We start from the raw sequence: 22883 nt of genomic DNA, 5'->3' as shown, positions 1-22883 counted from the left end.
ATTTTGTTCTCCCTTGCTCCTTTATTGTTTTTGTTCAAAAATAAAAAGGAAAAATGAGATACACAGAGGAACTCTCAGAAGACTCTCTATAAAAATCTATGCTCAGTAATAATGGTAGGATCCTTGATTCTAAATACATCAACAAAATAAGAAAACAAACCAGCGAAATGATCTAATTTATCTTATTTTATTTTTTTGAGATGGAGTCTCACTCTCACCCAGGCTTAAGTGCAGTGGTGCGACCTTGGCTCACTGCAGCCTCTGCCTCCCGGGTTCAAATGATTCTCCTGCCTCAGCCTCCCAAGTAGCAGGCACCCACCACTACGCCTGGCTAATATTTGTATTTTGAGTAGAGACAGGGTTTCACCACGTGGGTTGGCCAAGCTGGTCTCAAACTCCTGACCTTAGGTGATCTGCCCACCTTGGCCTCACAAAGTATTGGGATTACAAGGCCGGGCGCAGTGGCTCATATCTGTAATCCCAACACTTTGGGAGGCTGAGGTGGGCGGATCACGAGGTCAGGAGTTTGAGACCAGCCTGGCCAACATGGTGAAACCCCATCTCTACTAAGAATACAAAAATAAGCTGAGTGTGGTGGTGCATGCCTGTAATTCCAGCTACTCGGGAGGCTAAGGCAGAAGAATCACTTGAACCTGGGAGGCAGAGGTTGTAGTGAGCTGAAGATTGTGCCACTGCACTCCAGCCTGAGCAAAACAAAACAAAACAAAACAAAACAAACAAACAAACAAAAAACAACTTAATATAGAATTCCATCTGGCTGGGCATGGTGACTTATGCCTGTAATCCCAGCACTTTGGAAGACTGAGGCAGGAGGATCACTTGAAGCCAGGAGTTCAAGACAAGCCTGGGCAACAGAGTAAGTCTCTTTCTCAAAAAAAAAAATAAATAAATACATAAAAAATAAAAAAATCTGTCTAGTAAGTTTCTGTATGTTTTAATAATGTATTTATATTTTTGAATATATAACATAGTCAATGGTTCAAAATTAAAAAGGTCCCCAAACTATCTTAGAACATCTCTGTCCTCAAGTCCTTTTCCTGTCCCAGCAGGCAATGTTACTAGTTTCTTTTTTTTTTTTTTTGAGACGGAGTCTCGCTCTATCACCCAGGCTGGAGTGCAGTGGCGCAATCTCGGCTCACTGCAAGCTCTGCCTCCCGGGTTCACGCCATTCTCCTGCCTCAGCCTCTCCGAGTAGCTGGGACTACAGGCGCCCGCCACCACGCCCGGCTAATTTTTTTGTATTTTTAGTAGAGACGGGGTTTCACTGTGGTCTCGAGCTCCTGACCTCGTGATCCGCCCGCCTCGGCCTCCCAAAGTGCTGGGATTACAAGCGTGAGCCACCGCGCCCGGCCGATGTTACTAGTTTCTTACAAATATTAATATTTTCAGAGATTGTCAATTTGGAGTACAGTGTAAATACTGCAGTGAAGTATCCCAACAAAAACCAGCCAGTGTGGCGCACACAGACACACAGACACACACACACACACACACAAATAGGTTTAAGAAGCAAAACCCCTAGTGCTGGCAATTTGGATGAAGACCATGCCTGCCGCCTTTAAGAAGTTGGGAGACAGAAAAGTAAACAATTACAATATAGGAAGACAGGTGGCCGGGTGCAGTGGCTCAGTGGCTCACGCCTGTAATCTCAGCGCTTTGGGAGGCTGAGGTGGGTAGATCACGAGGTCGGGAGATCTAGGCCATCCTGACCAACAGGGTGAAACCCCATCTCTACTAAAATACAAAAAATTGGCCAGGTGTGGTGGTGCGCTTGTAGTCCCAGCTACTCAGGAGGCTGAGGCAGGAGAATCGCTTGAACCCAGGAGGCAGAGGTTGCAGTGAGCCAAGATCGCGCCACTGCACTCCAGCCTGGCAACAGAGCAAAACTCCGTCTCAAAAAAAAACCCAAAAAAACAAAAACGAAGACTGGTATTAGGACAGAGGTGACAGGAACACAAAGAAGAAGTACGCAGAAGGCACAATGCTTGGTTGGCATAAAGAAAATATGCAACAAATATTAATTTCCTTCCTAATTTTCATTTCATTTTAGTCATTTAAATTCATTTCACATTTTAAAAGCTACGATTCTTACAGCTGTTCAGAAACTTAACACAGTTTAGTTACTTTTATATTAACTATTTAAAAAAACAACAGAAACCTTCATGAACACAGTATCAAATAAACAACTCTCAAATCTGAATAAACTATAGCCACACCAAATTGAGCTGGTGCTTTCTTAGATTTTATTCTTCATTTTATAATGAAAAATACACCTCTAAAGAGCATATGGCCGGGCGTGGTAGCTCACGCCTGTAATCCCAGCACTTCGGGAAGCCGAGGCGGGCAGATCACCTGAGCCTCAAGAGTTGGGAGACCAGCCTGGCCAGCATGGTGAAATCCTGTCTCTACTAAAAATACAAAAATTAGCCGAGGGTGGCAGCACCCACCTATAATCCTAGCTACATGGGAGGCTGAGGCAGGAGAATTGCTTATACCTGGGAGGTGGAGGTTACAGTGAGCCAAGATCGTGCCACTGCACTCCAGCCTGGAGACAGAGAGAAACTCTGTCTCAAAAAAACAAAAACAAAAACAAAAAATAAAACAAAATCAAAAAAGCATATGAACTTCAGTATGTTTCAAAAGATGACTGTGTTTCACTGCCCAAGGTTCTCTGAAGTCTCCCAAGATTCTTATCTTAGATACCAACCAGAATGTTTAGGATTTAAACTATTAAAAACGCCCTTGAGTTCCTTGGAGAAAGAAGAGTTTAAAAGGAAAAACAAAAAGACATAGGAGCCAAGAACTCCACTGGCCAATCTAAAACAATCTTAACAATACTCATCTGAGCGCAGTGGCTCATGCCTGTAATCCCAGCTACTTGGGAGGCTAAGGCAGGAGAATCGCTTGAACCAGGGAGGTGAAGGCTGCGGTGAGCCAAAGTCACACCACTGCACTCTGGCCGGGGCGACAGAGTAAGACTCTGTCTTAAAAAACAAACAAACAAACAAACAAACAAAAAAAAACAACTCTTGGATTACAATCCAAAGAATAAAATAAATATCCATGAGTCCATACTGATAAAAATGAATCAGTAAATAAATAAATGAGGGAGAAGGAAAAAATCTTCCTCACAGAAGAACTCAAGTATAATATATGTAGATATACCCCCCGTAGAAAGTAGAGCTGAATTATCCTCCCCTTGAATGTAGGCTGGACTTAGTTACTTGCATCCAAAGAACAGAGTATAGAAAGGGTAAATGATAGTAATCTCATTGCGGAGAAGCTCAGATGACATCACTGTGACTAACTGATCAAGGGTAACATCATCAGCAATATGTCATGCTCCTATCATGAATCCCCTGGTATGATGTGATAAGAAAGGCATTTCATTCACCTCTGTTATATTCTTCCCCAAATAGAAAACTCCGGTCTAATCATGAGAAAACCCTCAAACTAATCCAATTTGAGGGATATTCTTTTCTTTTTTTTTCTTTCTTTTTTGAGAGGGAGTCTCACTCTGCCACCCAGGCTGGAGTGCAGTGGTGCAAACTCGGCTCACTGCAACCTCCACCTCCTGGGTTCAGTCAATTCTCTTGCCTTAGCCTCTGAGTAGCTAAGATTACAGGTGCGCACCACCACGCCTGGCTAATTTTTGTATTTCTAGTAGAGATGGGGTTTCACCATGTTGGCCAGGCTGGTCTCGAACTCCTGACCTTGTAATTCGCCCGCCTTGGTCTCCCAAAGTGCTGGGCCAATTTGAGGGATATTCTACAAATACCTGGCCAGTACTCTTCAAAAGTTTCAAGATCAGACCAGGCACAGTGGCTCATGCCTGCAATCCTAGCACTTGGGGAGGCTGAGACGGACAGATCTTGAGGCCAAGAGTTTGAGACCAGCCTGGCCAACGTGGTGAAACCCCATCTCTACTTAAAATACAAAAATTGGCAGGGAGTGGTGGCACACACTTGTAGTCCCAGCTACTCAGGAGGCTGAGGCATGAGAATCACTTGAACCCAGGAGGCGGAGGTGTAGTCCCAGCTACTCAGGAGGCTGAGGCATGAGAATCACTTGAACCCAGGAGGCGGAGGTTGCAGTGAGACAAGATCACGTCACTGCACTCCAGCCTGGGCAACAGAGAGAGGCCTTGTCGCAAAAAAAAAAAAAAAAAAAGCTTAAGATCATGAAAAACACAGAAAGACCAAGAAATCATCACAGATTGGGGGAGACCATGATGATGTGATGATGAAATTCAATATGGTGTCCTTGATTAGATCCTGGACTAGTAAAAGGACATTCATGGAAGACCTGGTGAAATCCAAATAAAGTCTGTCATTTAGTTAATAGTATCATCCCAATGTTAATTTCTTAGTTTTGACAAATGTTCCATGGTTATGTTAACATTAGGGAGGCTGGGTAAAGGGTTTACAGGAACTCTGTACTATTTTTGCAACTTTTCTGTAAACCTAACATTATCCCCCCGCCCAAAATTTTTTTTTTTTTGAGACAGGGTCTGGCTCTGTCCCCCAGGCTAGAGTACCGTGGCATAATCTCGGCTCACTGCAACTGCTGCCTCCTGGGTTCAAGCAACTCTCCTGACTCAGCCTCCCGAGTAGCTGGGATTACAGATGCACACCACCACGTCCGGCTAATTTTGTGTATTTTTAGTAGAGATGGGGTTTCGCCATGTTGCCCAGGCTGGTCTCAAACTCCTGAGCTCAAGTGATCCGCCCACCTCGGCCTCCCAAAGTGCTGGGATTACAGACATGAGCTACCATGCCTGGCCAACAAAAAATTTTTAACATATCATCGATATTTATAGTTCTAGACAGAAAATATTTCCGGTACTAACACACTAGGAATGTCCCAATACTGAAAAGCCCTTCAGTCAAACTCATCACTAGACCTGAGATGGCTCTAGCAGGCCGATCAGGACTACCACCAACAATCTCTGCCCTAGTCGCGTCCCTAATCTAGCTTCATAATAAACTGGAAATTATATAGCAGAGCCAACAGAATCTTCTTCCATATGCCAATATCCCCTTCCCCAAAGCAGTACTAAGGAAAGGTAAAAACAAAATTTCAAGCTTTTTTTTTTTTTTTTTTTTTTTTTGAGACAGCATCTCCTCTGTCGCCCAGGCTAGAGTGTGGTGGTGCGATCTCAGCTCACTGCAACCTCTGCCTCCCAGGTTCAAGCGATTCTCCTGCCTCAGTCTCCCGAGTAGCTGGGATTACAGGGGTGCGCCACCATGCCCGGCTAACTTTTGTATTTTCTGTAGAGACCGGGTTTCGCCATGTTGGCCAGGCTAGTCTCGAACTCCGACCTCAGGTGATCCATCCACCTCGGCCTCCCAAAGTGCCCCAAAGTGTTGTAATCCCAACAAGCATGAGCCACCGTGCCTGGCCAAATTTCAAGAATTCTCACGAATACTCCCAAATTTGGAAAGAAGCAAACTGAGGGAGTTGGTAGGCAACCTCAAAAAATCTCTCGAAAGTAGTAAGTACTCCTACTTACTACTGCAGGAGCTTAGCAAAGGCATGAAGAGTTGGTAGGGCTATTTTTTAATGTCTCCAGGCTCAGTTTGGGAAATGAGAAGCAGCCCGTTAAGAGTGGAATATACCTGGGACTTGTTGGAATGGGATTTGGTATAGGACATTCAATGGGATCTCAGATGAAAGGATAGATTCCACGTCCCCCAGCAAGGACTGTCTCAGCCCCAGTATGTGCCTAGTTTTTGCCAGCGGAAGCAATGCATGCCGCAGTTAGGCTAGGATTAAGAGATAATGGGTCTTCTCCACCTTTTCTTCGCTCATCTGCTGGCTGGATGGAGAAGACTCCTTGGTCCTACAGGATGGTATAGCCATAAAATGAAAGGAGTCGCAGCCCACAAATCACCAGATGAAAGGCTATCTGCTGACCAGGAAAACCTACATTTGGCTGCATCAGTCAAACAGCAGTGAATAGATCTGAAACATGTAGTTTTAAAACTCCAAATCTGCTTGCAGAGGTGGCATCCTGTAACTTCTTAGGGGACAAGTGAGAAAAAAACCCAAAAAACTCCAAAACACAATGATTCCAACCTCTTAATGTTATTCATTGTTTTAAAAAACTTAAAGTGATTTCAAGAGCCAGAAGCTCTTATATTAAAAATACCTAAATTTTAGTAATTTCTTTCATACTATTTATTTTTTGTGGATTCTAGCTCTTTTTTACACTGCTGAATTTTTTTTTTTTGAGACAGAGTCTCTCTCTGTTGCCCAGACTGGAGTGCAGTGGTGCGATCTCGGCTCACTGCAACCTCCACCTCCTGGATTCAAGCAATTCTCTGCCTCAGCCTCCCGAGTAGCTAGGATTACACGTGCCCACCACCACGCCCAGCTAATTTTTGTATTTTTAGTAGAGATGGGGTTTCAACATCTTCGCCAGGCTGGGCTTGAACTCATGACCTTGTGATCCACCCGCCTTGGCCTCCCAAAGTGCTGGGATTACAGGTGTGAGCCATCGCACTGGGCCACTGCTGAAATTTTTAAACATTTTTTTTTTTTAATACAAACAGAGCCTCACTATGTTGCGCCAGCTGGTCTTGAACTCCTGTATGTAAGCAATCCTCCTGCTTTGGCCTCCCAAAGCGCTGGGATTATAGGCATGAACCATCACGCCCAGCCTATTACTGAAACTTTTAATGATGATGACAACCTCATAACAATCCCAAAGTACTATTATATCCATTTTACTGATGAGAAAAGCACAGCTAATATGCAGTAAAGCTAGTTTCTGAATTCAAGCATTCTTATTCCAGAGCCCATGCTATTAATTCCTATACTATACTGTCTCTATATAAGCATGTAGCATATTAATCTTTTTAAAGGGGGAGTATTAGCAGAGCCACATGGAAGCAGTAGCTGCTAATGTCTAAAGTGACAAGGCCAGTGGCAAACCTGAAAAATCTACTGGCAGCCACAAAAGCTTTATACGAGACATTCAAGTAGCTTAATATTTATCAGGCATATCCTTTCTTTTCTTTTCTTTTTTCTTTTTTTTTTTTTTGAGACAGGGTCTCACTCTGTGGCCCAGGCTGGAGTGCAGTGGTGCAATCACAGCTCACCACAGCCTTGACCTCCCTGGCCCAAGCAATTCTCCCACCTACCTCAGCCTCTCAAGCAGATGGGACCACAGGCACATGTCACCACACCTGGCTATATTACACATATCTGATGTCAGCTTATTTGAAGCAAAACTGCACAGACGAATCTTAACAATCCGGTTATTAACATTTCAGAGAAACAGGGAAGAGTAAAATAGGAACAATCACACATATGCATTACCAGTATGTCCCAGAGGAAACAATACCTTGGGGTAAAAAGCATACACTGGTTTAATTTCAGGAGAATCGTTTTCAGAAAACATTTATAATTTAGAGAAATATATGTGTATGTTTTAAACTAACACAGAATTGGCTCTAAGACAATTTGCCAAAGAGCCATTTGTTTTAAATTCAGAAGAACTGCTGAATATTTAGCGGAAGGTATGCTAAACTGACATCTGCTACAACTCTAATATATTAATTTTAAATTTCACATTCATTAATGACCAAGACTGTCTCTGTAAATTAATCCGGCTTAGCTAGTCTGAATATGGTATTCTTATTCACATAAACGTCCAAGATAGTGGTTGCAGCAACATATGGCATCCCATGCATTAAATACACTAAAATTCTCAGGAAAAGCACAATTTTTAAAGTACAGGAATCTGTTACCAAGGAAAAGGGGGAGGACTGGGAGGAAATGACACATACTTTCTCATCCAGTGTGAGATTATGCTGCACGTTCCAGATATAACATTCAAAGCATCTTTTTAAAAACAAAAACATTTTCCTCAATAACATCCTGAGATGTCCAGTTTTGCATGTAAATCTTGCATCCAAACATCACATGACCTTTACGGTAATTCCACAAATGCCCAGAATCTTTCAACAAGAACAATTAACTGCCTTTTTCCTTTCCAGAACAACCAGCTGGTTAACCAAACAGAGAAACCAAATTTCCCTAAGTCACCAGATGTCTTAATTTGGAACAGTTAGAAGCAATTTGGAATAATCCAATTCTTGAATTGGTACTACATGTTTACTATTTCTTCATTTTCTAATGTTGAAAAGATGCTTTTAAGAATTAAACAAATGCTATCTTTAATAACTGCAAAAAAAATGAGGAAAAACAAAAAGAACCATATCCTGTTACAGAATGATGTTAACATTATCTAAGAGCCAGCTACTTAAATATTGTATACATTATAGTTAGAAACTGATAAGCTCTAACAACATTAAATCTGATCAAAAGTTCTAAAGAATTACCCTACTCAAGAATTCAAAAACAGCCGGGCCCAGTGGCTCACGCCTGTAGTCCCAGCACTTTGGCAGGCCGAGGGCAGGCAGATCACGAGGACAGGAGTTCAAGACCAGCCTGGCCAACATGGCAAAACCCTGTCTCTACTAAAAATACAAAAATTAGCCAGGTGTGGTAGTGTGTGTCTGTACTCCCAGCTACTCAGGAGGCTGAGGCAGAAGAATCACTTGAACCTGGAAGGCGGAGGTTGCAGTGAGCTGAGATAGTGCCACTGCACTCCAGCCTTGGTGATAGAGCAAGACCCTGTCTCTAAAAAAAAAAAAAAAAAAAAATTCAAAAACAATTCTTGGCCAGGTGCGGGGGCTCACACCTATAATTCTAGCACTCTGGGAGCCTGAGGTGGGTGGATTGTTTGAGCCCAGGAGTTTGAGACCAGCGTGGGCAACGTGGCTAAACTCCGTCTCTACAAAATTTAGCTAATTTTTGTATTTTAGAGGTAAATGTACAGGGCGTGGTGGCGTGGTGGTAGTCTCAGCTACTTGGGATGCCGAGGTGGGAGAAGCACCTGAGCCCAGGGAGGTTGCGGCTGCAAGTTGAGCTGTGATTGCAGCACTGCACTCCAGCCTGGGTGACAGAGTGAGACTCTGTCTCAACACCAAAACCAAACCAAACAAAAAAACAATTCTGGAAAGGTTATGACATGACAGGCCTAGAACATAACAAATTCAGCAAAGAACAGTCATGAAGTCCCTTTCTTCATGCAGGACAGGATAGAAGGAGATAGGTGGAAATATAGTCCAATAACTAATTATAATAATAAAAATAGTGATGAGTGTTATAAAAAATAACAACATAGGGTAAGGCAAGAAAAATGAGGCAGAAAAGGCCATTTCTATTCAATCACTAAAGGAAACTTCCCCCATGAGGTGATATTTGGGCCGAGACCAGGACAAAATGAGGGAGGCAAGGGAGTGGATTACATGGAGCAAGAGCTGCCTAGGCAGAGAGAAACGACAAGTGGGCCAGTGCAGCTAAAGTCAGAAAAAGAAAGAAGGGTGTAGAAAATGAGGTTAAAGAGGTAGCTGGAGCCAGAGGAGAGCTCTGTTGGTCATGGTAAGAACTTTGGATTTTATTCTCAAGTGAGAAAGCAAGCCACTGTAGGCTGAGAGCAGGTAAGAGACACTGAGAATGGGTTCCTTGGGCTGCTGCCTGGAGAACAGACTAAAGGGCAAGAGTATAAGTAGTTAGTTTAGAGGTTTGTGCAAAATTCTGAGAAAGAGTTATGACAGAAGTGGCTGGATACAGGTCACGAATATGAAAGAATTTTCTGGTAAGACTGCAAGTGGTGTGTGAGAAGAGCAGTCAAAAATGATTCTTGTCTCGAAAACAAATGATTCTTAAGTTTCTGGCTTAAGCAGCAAGGTAAATATGTTGTTAGTATATTATCAATACTTTATACAAGCTTTTTTTTGAGACAGAGTTCTGCTCTTGTTGCCCAGGCTGGAGCACAATGGCATGATCTTGGCTCACTACAACCTCCACCTCCCAGGTACAAGCGATTCTCCTGTCTCAGCCTCCCAAGTAGCTCGGATTACAGGCATGTGCCACCACGCCTGCCTATTTTTTTTTTGTATTTAGTAGAGACGGGGTTTCACCATGTTAGGCTCGTTGCGAACTCCTGACCTCAGGCGATCCACCCGCCTCAGCCTCCCAAAGTGCTGTGATTATGGGAATGCGCCACTGTGCCTGGCCTAATTACAAGCACAAGCTTTTAAGATAAGATGATTAACTGGACAATTTGATAATTACAGGCCTTACTGATAAATTGTGATATGCTAATACAATAGAATTCTCTTTTTTTGTTGTTTTTTTGAGACCAAGTCTTGCATTGTAACCCAGGCTGGAGTGCAGTGGAATGATCTCAGCTCACTGCAACCTCCCGAGTTCAAGCAATACTCCTGCCTCAGCCTCACAAATAGCTGGAGTTACAGGCACCCACCACCACGCCCAGCTAATTTTTGTAGTTTTAGTCGAGACAGGGTTTCACTATGTTGGCCAGGCTGGCCTCAAACCCCTGGCATCAGGTGATCCGCCTACCTCGGCCTCTCAAAGTGCTGGTATTGCAAGCATGAGCCACTGCACCTGGCCTAGAATTCTACATAGCAATAAAAAACATACAACTGGTACATGCAACAATGTGGCTCAATCTCAGAATTGGTTAGATGCCTGACACAAAAAGGTACTACAGGATTTCATCTATACAAAGTTTTAAAAAAGGCAAAACAAATCTATAATGGTAGAAGTAAGAATACTACTTATTTTGGGGGGAGATATAAACTGAGAAACAGAACAAGAGAATTCTAGGTGGTGATTATGCTCAGATGCATACATTTAAAAATAAAATCATGGTGCTCGCTTCAGCAGCATATATACTAAGATTGGTACGATACAGATGAGCATGACCCCTGCACGAGAATGACATACCAGTGTGTGAAACACTCCATATTTTTAGAGGTGTGTGTGTTAGAGAGAGACAGGGTCTCACTCTCTGTCACCCAGGCTGGAGTACAATGGCACAATCTTGACTCACTGCAATGTCAGCATCCCAGGATCAAATGATCCTTCGGCCTCAGCCTACCAAGTAGCTGAGACTACAGGCATGTGCCACCATGCCTGGCTAATTTTTGTATTTCTGTAAGAGATGGGGTTTTGTCATGTTGCCCAGGCTGGTCTCAAACTCCTGGACTCAAGCAATCTACCCGCCTCAGCCTCCCAAAGTGCTGGGATTATAAGCAGGAGGCACTGTGCCTGGCTTGTAGGTGTATTTTAACAAAGAAGAACATTCAGATAACAAGAAAGAATTCTTGGAAATTAAGAATAAGATAGCAGAAATACAAAATCCACAGAAGAGCTAAAAGATATGGTTAAGGAACACTCCCAACTAAAGTAGAAGAAGAAGAAAGAGAAAGAATGAAATCAGAGGATTGATCAATCTAAGTCAAACATCCTAAAAATGAAAAGTCCAGAAAGAAAATAGAAAAGAAAAAAAAAAAACAAAAAACCGGAGTGTTCAGCAAAAAGGATAGCAAAAGAAAGCCATACCAAACCACATATATCTTGAAATTTCATAATGCTGGGGATAAAGGAAAGATTCTACAAGTGTCCATGGAGAAAAGGGGTCTCATAAAAAATCTGAAGAATCGTAATAGCATTAGACTTCTCAATAGCAACCACCCTCGGAGAAAAAAGGAATAATGCCTTGAAAATTCTGGGTCAAAATTATCTCTAACCTGAAGTCTTTTTAGCCAGTTAAGTTAACAATGAAATGTGGGTCTAGAACAGAGATATTTTATGTGTGTGTATTTTTTAAAATAATGGAGCAAATGCCTCCCTATTTCTGCCAAGCCTCACGCTGTGGAAAGAGCAGCAACGGTCGGCAGGTGGTGGGGAACAGCATGGAGAGAAACCTCCTGTTGGGGCCTGCTGGGACTGAGTGGAGCAGCGACAAGAAGAAAACTCTCCGGCATCCCAGGCCTGACACTAAGCACCAGATACTAATAGCTCACAGCTGAAGGAATTTGAAGTTTTGGGTATATTAATGTTAACTATAGTAACACCAAAACCCAAACCAGGCTAGACTATTCAAACTCCAACACTCACAGTCTGATAGAAGCACAGGTATCCATTTCCAAGGCTAAATACTACTTACCTTAGTCTCTACTATTCTTCTACACATGATGTACAGAATGCAATTTTAAAGAGACAGAGAAATACCAACAAGTTATCAAGAAATGAGGCAAAAAACAGAAAAAACCCAGAGAACACTCAGATATATATTATACACTTACTAATAGTGTAACTACACACTCCCACTGCTTCACTTGACAAGCCTTAAAAGCAAACAAAAAAAACTAAAATAATTATGAATTGGTTATTTTTAAGCACCCCCCAAAACAGAAAACAACAAGTATTGGCAAGAATGTAAAGAAACTATAGTACAGCCAAAATGGAAACCTGTATGAAGGTTCCTAAAAAAATTAAAAATAGGCTGGGCACCGTGGCTCACGGCTGTAATCCCAGCACTCTGGGAGGCTAAGGCAGGAGGATCACCTGAGGTCAGGAGTCTAAGACCAGCCTGGCCAACATGGTGAAACCCCATCTCTAGTAAAAATACAAAAATTAGTTGGGCATGGTGGCACGTGCCCGTAATCCAAGCTACCAAGGAGGCTGAGGCAGGAGAATCACTTGAACCTGGGAGGTGGAGCCTGCAGTGAGCCGAAGTCGTGCCATCGCACTCCAGGCTGGATGACAGAGCGAGACTCCACCTCAAAAAAAAAAAAAAAAATTGAAATCAGTATGTCAAAGAGATAACTGTACTCCCAGGTTCACTGCAGCATTTTTTCACAACAGCCAAGATATAGAATCAACCTAAGTGCTCATCAGTTGATGAAGGGATAAAGAAAATGTGGTGTAAAAATACAAAAATTAGCCGAGCATGGTGGTGTGCACCTGCCATCCCAGCTACCGGGGTATACATTTGTGTATATACACAACGGAATACTACTCAGCCTTAAAAAAGAACAAAATCCTGTCATTTGTGAAACAGGGATAAACTTGCAGGACATTATATTATAAACTAAAGCAAGCCGGATATAGAAAGCCAAATATCACATGATCTCATCTAGATGTGTGTATATATACAAACATACATATCTATACGTGAAATCTAAAACAGTCAAACCTATGGAAGCAGAGAGTAGAAAGGTGGTTAATCAGGGCTGGAAAAGAGGGAGAATCGGGGAGATGTCGATCAAAGGGTATAAAACTTCACTTGGAAAGAGGAGTAAGTTCAAGAGCTCTACTGTACAATATGGTGACTACAGTTAGTAACAATGTACTGTATACTTGAAAATTGCTAAGAGGGGGCAGGTACAGTGGCTCACGCTTGTAATCTCAACACTTTGGGAGGCCAAGGCGGGCAGACTGCTTGAAGTCAGGAGTTTGAGACCAACCTGGCCAATATGGTGAAACCCCATCTCTACTAAAAATAAAAAATAAAAATAAAAAAATTAGCTAGGCATGGTGGTGAGTGCCTGTAGTCTCAGCTACTCAGGAGGCTAAGGCATGAAAATTACTTGAACCTGGGAGGTGGAGGTTGCAGAGAGCTGAGACTGTGCCACTACACTCCAGCCTGGGTGACACGGCGAGACTCCATCTCAAAAAACAAAAAAACAATTGCCAAGAGTTGCTAGGAGAGTAGATTTTAAACATTCTCACCACACCCAAAAAAATGTACGGAAGGCAGTGGGTATGTTAATTGGCCTGATCTAGTCATTCCGCAATGTGTACACATATCAAAACATCTTGCTGTACACCATAAATATATACAACTTTTATTTGTCAATTAAAAAATACATTTTTTTAAAAAGAATGTGAAGAAACTGGAACCCTTATATACTGCTGGTGGGAATGTAAAATGTAGCAGCCTCTGTGGAAAACACTCTGGCAGTTTCTCATAAAGCTAAACATATGTTCATGTAAAAACTTATACATAAATTTCATAGTAGCATTATTACTATTGGAGACAGAGTCTCACTCTGTCGCCCAGGCTGGGGTGCACTGGCACAATCTCGCAATCTCGGCTGACTGCAACCTCTGCCTTTTGCAGCACTTTGGGAGGCTGAGGCAGGTGGATCACCTGAGGTCAGGAGTTCGAGACCAGACTGACCAACATGGTGAAACCCCATCTCTACTAAAAATACAAAAATTAGCTGGGTGTGGTGGCAGGCACCTGTAATCCCAGCTACTCGGGAGGCTGAGGCATGAGAATCACCTAAAACCAGGAGGTATAGGTTGCAGTGAGATGAGATCATGCGACTGCACTGCAGCCTGGGTGGCAGAGCAACACTCTGTCTCAAAAAAAAGAATTACTACAGTCTTCGCATCAAAAACTATGCAAGCCAGAGGACAAAGGAATGACAATTTTAAACACCAAAAGGATAGAAAAACCTACCAACACAAAGCTCTGTACCCAGTAAAAATGCCTTCTGAAAAAGAGTATAAAAGAAAGACTATCCGTCTGGTCCAAAGGTAGTGAGTTATCCCAACTGATTGCTCAGTCAGTTACAGGTCAAACTCCCTGTTCCACTCTTCCCCTCTTCTCACTACTGCACTTGACTAGTCTTCAAAAAGACAAACAAGAAATACTATCAGACAAACACAAAATGAGAAGATTCACTGCCAGCAAAACTGTTGCTGTTAAATTGTTATTCAGGCAGAAACAGTATAACAAATTGAAATCTGGATTGACACAAAGAAATAAAGAGCATTGGGAATGGTAAACATGAGGGTAAATATAAGACATTTTTTCCTCTTAAATTTTTCCTTAAAAGATAATTGCTGTCTAAAGTAAAAACTAGTAATAACAAACCAAGGGATTTATGACACACCAAAGTAAAATGCATCAGCCGGGTGCGGTGGCTCATGCCTATAATCCCAGCACTTTGGAAGGCTGAGGTGGGTGCATCACCTGAGGTCAGGAGTTCAAGACTAGCCTGGCCAATATGGTGAAACCACCTCTCTACTAAAAATACAAAAAAAGTAGCTAGGCAGGCCGGGCGTGGTGGCTCATGCCTGTAATCCCAGGACTTTGGGAGGCTGAGGCGGGTGGATGACATGAGGTCAGGAGTTCGAGACCAGCCAGGCCAACATGGTGAAACCCCATCTCTACAAAAAAATTAGCTGGGCGTGGTGGCACGTGCCTATAATCCCAGCTACTTGGGAGGCTGAGACAGGAGAATTGCTTGAACCCAGGGGTTGGAGGCTGCAGTGAGCCGAGACCATGTCATTGCACTCCAGCCTGGGCAACAAAGCGAGACTTCATCTCAAAAAAGAAAAAAAAAAACAAAACAAAAGTAGCCAGGCATGGTGGCGGGTGCCTGTAATCCCAGCTACTCAGGAGGCTGAGGCACAAGAATTGCTTGTACCTGGGAGGCAGAGGCTGCAGTGAGCTGAGATCAGCTCACAGCACTCCACCCTGGGCAACAGATCAAGACTCCATCTCTAAATAAATAAGTAAATAAATAAAATGCATGACAATAATAGTGAGAGGATGGGAGGAGGGAAGTGGAAGGATAATGTTGTAAGATTCTTACACCATAAAATGGCATCACATTATTTGAAGCTAGATGTTAACAAGTCAAAAAGGATATAATGGGTCGGGCACAGTGGCTCACGCCTGTAATCCCGGTACTTTGGGTGGCCAAGGTGGGTGGGTCACTTAGACCTAGGAGTTCGAGACCAGCCTGGGCAAAATGGAAAAACTCCATCTCCACAAAAAATATAAAAATTAGCCAGGCACAGTGGCAGGTGCCTGTAGTCCCAACTACTCAGGAGGCTTAGGTGGGAGGATCACTTGAGTGTGGGAGACAGAGGTTGCAGTGAACCCAGATCACACTACTGCACTCCAGTCTGGGTGACAGAGAAAAACCAGGTCTCAAAAAAAAAAAAAAAAAAAAGCATATAGTAAACCCTATACCAACCACTTCAAACAAACACACAAAAAATTAAACAGCAAATTCACAAACAAAAACCAATCATAGAGAAAAAGCACCCAATCAAAAAGAAAGATGAAAAAAGAAATAAAGAACTGATGAGAAAAACAGAAAATATAAAAACAACTAGTAAGAAGGTAGATTTAAATCCAACTATACCTGGCCGGGCATGGTGGTTCATGCCTGTAATCCCAGCACTTTGGGAGGCTGAGGTGGGCGGATCACTTGAGGTCGGGAGTCCAAGACCAGCCTGGCCAACATGGTGAAACCCTGTCTCCACTAAAACTACAAAAATTAGCCAAGTGTGTTCGCATGTGCCTGTAATCCCAGCTACTTGGGAGGCTGGGGCAGGAGAATCTCTTGAACCTGGGAGGCAGAGGTTGCAGTGAGCTGAGCTCACACCACTGCACTCCAGCCTGGGAGACAGAGTGAGACTCCGTCTTAAAAAAAAAAAAAAAAAAATCCAACCATACCAACAATTACATTAAATAAAAATAATATGACACCTTATTTAAAAGAGAGATTGTCAGGATGGGGGCGGTGGGGAGACAGAAGCAAGACCCAACTATATGCTATCTAAAAGAAACCCTTTTAAACATAAAGCCATAGATAGGTTAAAAGGAAATGGACAGAAAAAAGATATACCATGCAAATATTAATAAAAAGAAAACTGCAATGGTTTACTAATATGAGACAAACAAGAAGTCAGAACAGAGAATATTAACTCAAAATGGATCATAGACCTAAATGTAAAAGCAAGAACTACAAAACTTATAAGGGAAAAAAGGGAATCTATGACCTTTGGTTAGGCGAAGATCTCTTAAAATACAAAAAGTACAAACCACAAAAGAAAATTTTGACTTAATTAAAATGTAAAACCTACTTTTGAACCGTCAAGAAAACGCAAACTACAGGCCAAGCATGGTGGCTCACGCCTATAATCCCAGCATTTAATGGACTTGTATGACCAAATACAGCCACTCACCTGGGGACAGATGAGACCTATCAAAAAAAAAAAAAAAAAAAAAAACTACAAAAAGAAATATTAAAAAAAAAAAAAGAAAATGTCAACTACAGACTGGGAGATCATATTTGCAAATCACAATCTGATAAAGTTGCTATATCCAGAATATATAAAGAATTCTTGCAACCAAATTATAAGACAAATAATTCAATTAAAACATGGGAAAATATTTGAACAGACACTTCACCAAAGAAAATATAAGAATGACAAATAAGCACGAGCAGCCCAACAATATTAGTCATCAGGGATATGCAAATTATATTAATACTTACCTATTATTACACATTTGCTAAATGCCTACAATTAAAAAGAACTAACAATACCAAGTTCTGACAAAAATGCAAAAGCAACAGGAACTTTCTTTTTTTTTTTTTGAGATGGAGTCTTGCTCTGTGCCCCAGGCTGGAGTGCAGTGGCGCGATCTCGGCTCACTGCAAGCTCCGCCTCCTGGGTTCACGCCATTCTCCTGCCTCAGCCTCCCGAGTAGCTGGGACTACAGGCGCCCGCCAACACACCCGGCTAATTTTTTGTATTTTTAGTAGAGACGGGGTTTCACCGTGTTAGCCAGGATGGTCTCGATCTCCTGACCTCGTGATCCGCCCGCCTCGGCCTCCCAAAGTGCTGGGATTACAGGCTTGAGCCACTGCGCCCGGCTCAACAGGAACTTTCATACACTGATGGTAAAATGTTATAGCCACTTTGGAAAGTGTTTGGCAGTGTTTAAGTTAAATATATACTTACCCAGCAAGCCCACTTTCAGGTATCCACTCAAGAGAAATGACAACTTATGTCCATACAAACACCTGTACACATGTTCATCACCATTTTATTTATAACAGCCAAATACCTAGAAAAAAAAAGAAATATGGGTAAGCTTAAGCACAGAAAAAAATAAACAACAAAGACCCTCCCTCCCCCAGAAATATCTGTCATCTACTGAATGGAAAAACAAATTGTGGCATACATATATAATGGAATCTGATTCTGCAATAAAAAAGAAACCAGAGATACATGTAACATAAAAGAGTATATATTGTATGATTCCATTTAAATAACATTCTGGAAAAAGCAAAATGATAGGAACTGGTTGTTAGGGGCTGAGGTTGTGGGGAGGCCATTGATTATTAAGGGGCACAAGGAAACTTTTTGGGTGATGAAAATATTCTGTATCTTAATCAGGGTGCTGGTTACACAACTGTGTAGGTATATACAAGTGTCAACTCATCAAACTACATACTTACAAAGTTTAAAAAGTTAAATTTTATTGAATGTAAATTACACTTTAACAAACATGATCTCCCATGCCCAAAGGCAAACGAAACATAAAAAGTCATGGGCAAAACCAATGTATGATGATGGAAATTAGAATGGTGGTTATCTTCAGTGGGAATGACTGGGAAGGGGCATCCAAGAGGTTTCTTGGGTGCTGGTACCGATTTGAGTGTTGGTGGCACAGATGTCTTCAGTTTGTAAAAGTTCACTGAGCTCTAGATTTGTAGACCTTACAGTAGTTATATTTTAATAAATAAGTACAAATAATAATTAGTGCTATTTTAACTGCTCATTGTAGAAAATGTGGAAAATCACATTTTAAACACAAAGAAGCAAAACATACAATTTTGGAGTAGAAGAGGACTTTTTTTTTTTGTTTTGGAGAGAGTCTAGCTCTGTCGCCAGGCTGGAGCGCAGAGGCGCAATCTCAGCTCACTGCAACCTCTGCCTCCTGGGTTCAAGCGATTCTCCTGCCTCAGCCTCCCGAGTAGCTGGGATTACAGGCATGCGCTGCCACACCCAGCTAATTTTTGTATTTTTAGTAGAGACAAGGTTTCACCATGTTGGCCAGGATGGTCTCGATCTCCTGACCTCGTGATCCACCCACCTCGGCCTCCCAAAGTGCTAGGATTACAGGCGTGAGCCACCACACCCACCTATGAAGGCAAAAAGTGAAAGATCTGATTAGACAAAAACATAACTAAAATAAGGTAAAACATATTGAAAATATAGTTAAAAGAAAACTGAAATTGGAAGAAAATTTTCATAACACATGATTAAGGGTTAATACCCTTACTATGCAAGAAATTTATCCAAACATAAAATAGCTAAAAGAAGCAGTATGTCATAAAAGGGAGAATTCAAATGAACAAGAAACATAAAAAGATGTTCAATCTTGGCTGGGCATGGTGGCTAATGCCTGTAATCCCAGTACTTTGGGAGGCCAAAGTGGGGAGAACATGATCACATGAGCTCAAGAGTTTGAGACCAGCCTGGCCAACATGGCAAAATCCTGTCTCTACTAAAAATACAAAAATGAGCTAGGTGTGGTGGTGCACGCCTGTAATCCCCACTGCTTAGGAGGCTGAGAGGCATGAGAATGGCTTCAGCCCAGGAGGCAGAGGTTGCAGTGAGCCAAGATCACACCACTGAAAAAAAAAAAAAAAAAAAAAAAGGTCAGTCTTACTAACAGTTGAGGAAATAAGATGCCATTTTCACCTATCAGGTTGGCAAAAATTAAAAACACTGATAACATCAATGCTGATGGGGTGTGGGGAAATGGGCATTTGTAAACATTCTAGGCTGGGCACGGTGGCTCACACCTGTAATCCCAGCACTTTGGGAGGCCAAGGCAGGAGGATCGCTTTGAGACCAGGAGTCTGAGACCACCCTGGGTATCACAAAGAGACCCCATCCTTACAAAAAATACAAAAATTAGCTGGGTGTGATGGCGTGCACCTGTAGTCCCAGCCACTCAGGAAGCTGAGGTTAGAGGATCACTTGAGGCTAGGAGTTCCAGGCTGTGGTAAGCAATGACTGTGTCAATGCACTCCAGCTTAGGTGACAGAGTGAGACTTTGTCTCTGAACACACACATGCGCACACACACACACATACACACACACACACTCTCTCTCTAAATGTTAAAAATTTTGACAAGTATTCTGGTACTATATAACAAAATTAGAAATATGCGTCTCCTTGAATCCAACAATCTCCCATAAGCATCTATCCAAAATTAAATATATGCGTATGTAAGGAAGGATATTTATTATAGAATTGTAATAACAAAAAAATCTAACAGCCTGAATATCCATTAATTGGGAAGTGGTCTAATTAGAGTATTGCCATATAAAACAACATTAAGTAGCTTTTATTAAAAAATTGAACTCCATAGTTTACCTTAGGGTTCACTTTTTGTTTTGTACAGTTCTGTGGGTTTTGACAAATACATGTAATGAATCCACCATTATAGAACTGTTTCACCACCCTAAAAATCCTGTATTCTGCCTATTCATCCCTCTGCTGACCCCGAACCTTTATCAACCATTGATCTTTTTACTGTCTCTCTAGTTTTTGCCTTTTCCAGAATGTCAAATGGTTAGAATCATAAGGCGAGTAGCTTTTTCTGGTTTCCTTCACGAAGGAATAAACACATAAAGTTCCTCTATGTCTTTCAGTGGCTTAAAAGCTCATTTCTTCTTATCACTGAGTATCACTGAATTAAATTCCACTGTATGAAAAAAAAATTCAGTTGGGTATGGTGGCGCATGCCTGCAATCCCAGCTACCAGAGAGGTGAGGTAGGAGGATCACGTGAGCCCAGGAGGTCGAGTAGAGAAAGTTATTTCAATACTTGACTGGAAATTTTAATAACTTTTTTGATTAAATTTCTCTAATAGACTGAGTACAGTGGCTCACGCCTGTAAGCCCAGCACCTTGGGAGGCTGAGGTGGGAGGATCCCTTGAGCCCAGGAGTTTGAGACCAGCCCAGGCAACATAGTGAGATCCCATTCTCTACAAAAAGTTTAAAAATCAGCCAGACACGGTGGTGTGCACCTGTCATCTCAGCTACTTGGGAGGCTGAGGAGGGAGGATTGCTTAAGCCTGGGAGGTCAAGGCTATGTGATCAATCGGGTGAGCCATGATCACTCCAGTCCAGGCAACAAAGCAAGACCTTGTCTCAAAAAAAAATCTAAAATAGTTTAAAAACTTAGTTTTTTTTTTTTTAAAGTTATAACTTTACTCATAAAATATCTGATGAGAATTTTCGCTGACCAAAGAAATGCTATAATTTTGTTCTAACAGTTTTACTGAGTTGACTGTTATTCTGAGGCTGCAACATTCATTAATCATTCAACTCAGCTATAAAGAAATAAATATATAACAAGAAGAATGGCAAGCTCTAGGAAGAAAAATAAACCAGAGTTTAACGTATGTAACGTGATGAGGAGAGGTAAGATGGGGTCAAGATCTTTTAGATAAGATGACTAGGACAGACCCTAGAGATGTTAACATTTGGGGAGACACCCTAATTTAAAAAGTGAGCAATGCAAATCTCTGAAGAAGTAGCTGTGATCCTAGCAATTTGATGTCAACCTTAAGAAAAAGAAAAAAATAACAATAAAAGAAAGGTCACTGGCCGGGTGCGGTGGCTCACACCTGTGATCCCAGCACTTGGGGAGGCCAAGGCAGGAGGATTGCCTTAGCCTAGGAGTTTGAAACCAGCCTGGGCAACATGGTGAAACCCTATCCCTACCAAAGGTACAAAAAATTAGCCAGGCATGGTGACGTGCATGCCTGTGGTCCCAGCAACTTGGGAGGCTAAGGTGGGAGGATCGCTTGAGTCTGGGAGGCTGAGGCTGCAGTCAGCCAAGATGGCACCTACACTCCAGCCTGGGTGACAGTGTGAGACCCTGTCTCAAAAAAAAGGGATGTTTGCCTGTAGTAAGGACTTTACACAAACTCTTATTAGTCAAAGTTTCAAATACTGCCTCTCCACCCCTGGTGATGTCCTAAAATGTTCTTCCCTTTATCACTTTCTTGGGTTCCCTTCTCCTTGAATCCCACTGCAACCCAAGCTTAGCAGAATGTTTAATAATTAAACACCAGTGTTAGGTACTCTTCTAGGTGCTAGAGAGACAGTGATAACTAGAACTTGATTCTGCCCTCAAAGCGTTAGTGGAGTTAAGTAGAACATTTGTCTCTTTCCATTTTGAAATGTTAATTTCGCATATACCAGATCAAAAGTCTTTAGTAATCACTTCCAGATCTTTAACTCCAAACTTCTTCTCTTTCTGAAGCTCTAGTATTTTTAAATGCCTGCTACATGTGCTGCCAGAACTTAAAACTCAGATTATCTAAAATTTACTTCATTAGCTTCTCTTTTCATCCCATGCTCCCAATTTCCACGAATGGTAGCAAAGTCTGACAATCAGTGGTTCTTCCCTTCTCTCTCAGGAACAGTTTACTTTCTTGGCTTGGCATTCAGGATCTTCCACAATCCACAGTGTCTGTTACTCATGAGCTCTGAGGCTTTGTCAAAATGATCTGGTCACTGAATATTTGAATATGCTGAATATGAGGAAAGACAGGCATGAAAAGTACTGGAAGCAAGGGAAGAGAAAGTCTGGTATTGCTGATCATAATGTGTGATGTTGGATGGGTAAGGAGATGACGTTGAAGAAAGCAGCAGGGCAGGTCTTAGAGTTTTCTATCTTGTATACCCAACTAAAACATCAAACTTTATTTTTTTTATTTCTTCTCACCGAACCAATTCAGTAAGAAAGGAGTTAGAACATTCAGTGGGTTACAGGGAATGACTAAAGAAGTATCTTATTTTTACCTAGAGCAGCTATGTTAAACTATTTGAATAAATAAATGAATTGGAAGGGGTTAGTAGCAAAAATATTACATATTCAGAGTCATATACACATTTTTTTTTCTTGAGATGGAGTCTCACTTTGTCACCCAGGCTGGAGTGCAATGGCGCTATCTTGGCTCACTGCAACTGCTGCCTCCCAGGTTCAAGCGATTTTCCTGCCTCAACCTCCCAAGTAGCTGGGACTATAGGCATATGCCACCACGCCCGGCTAATTTTTGTATTTTTAGCAGAGACGAGGTTTCGCCATGTTGGCCAGGCTGGTCTCGAACTCCTGACATCAGGTGGTCCACT

At 42.0% G+C, this 22883-nt stretch overlaps 1 protein-coding gene and 1 non-coding gene across 5 annotated transcripts in view; one reads left to right on the top strand and one right to left on the bottom strand.

The window, feature by feature from the left end:
• WDR89 (WD repeat domain 89) overlaps positions 1-22883 on the bottom strand; it is a 67115-nt gene that overhangs the window by 32439 nt on the left and 11793 nt on the right. For all 4 annotated transcript variants that reach the window (XM_032179723.2, XM_032179725.2, XM_058429684.1 and 1 more), the window contains exon 2: positions 17680-17785. The gene's annotated coding sequence lies outside the window, so the exon portion shown is untranslated. The remainder of the gene's footprint in view (positions 1-17679; positions 17786-22883) is intronic.
• Positions 10770-10871, top strand: LOC116456381 (U6 spliceosomal RNA). The gene has a single exon (XR_004244621.1). It is a non-coding gene; the product is annotated as a U6 spliceosomal RNA (small nuclear RNA).

This window comes from Hylobates moloch, unplaced genomic scaffold, assembly GCF_009828535.3.
Source record: "Hylobates moloch isolate HMO894 unplaced genomic scaffold, HMol_V3 SCAFFOLD_16, whole genome shotgun sequence".
Classification (NCBI taxonomy): domain Eukaryota; kingdom Metazoa; phylum Chordata; class Mammalia; order Primates; family Hylobatidae; genus Hylobates; species Hylobates moloch.
Note: the sequence above shows the minus strand (reverse complement) of the source record. Positions and strands in the feature narration are given on the sequence as shown.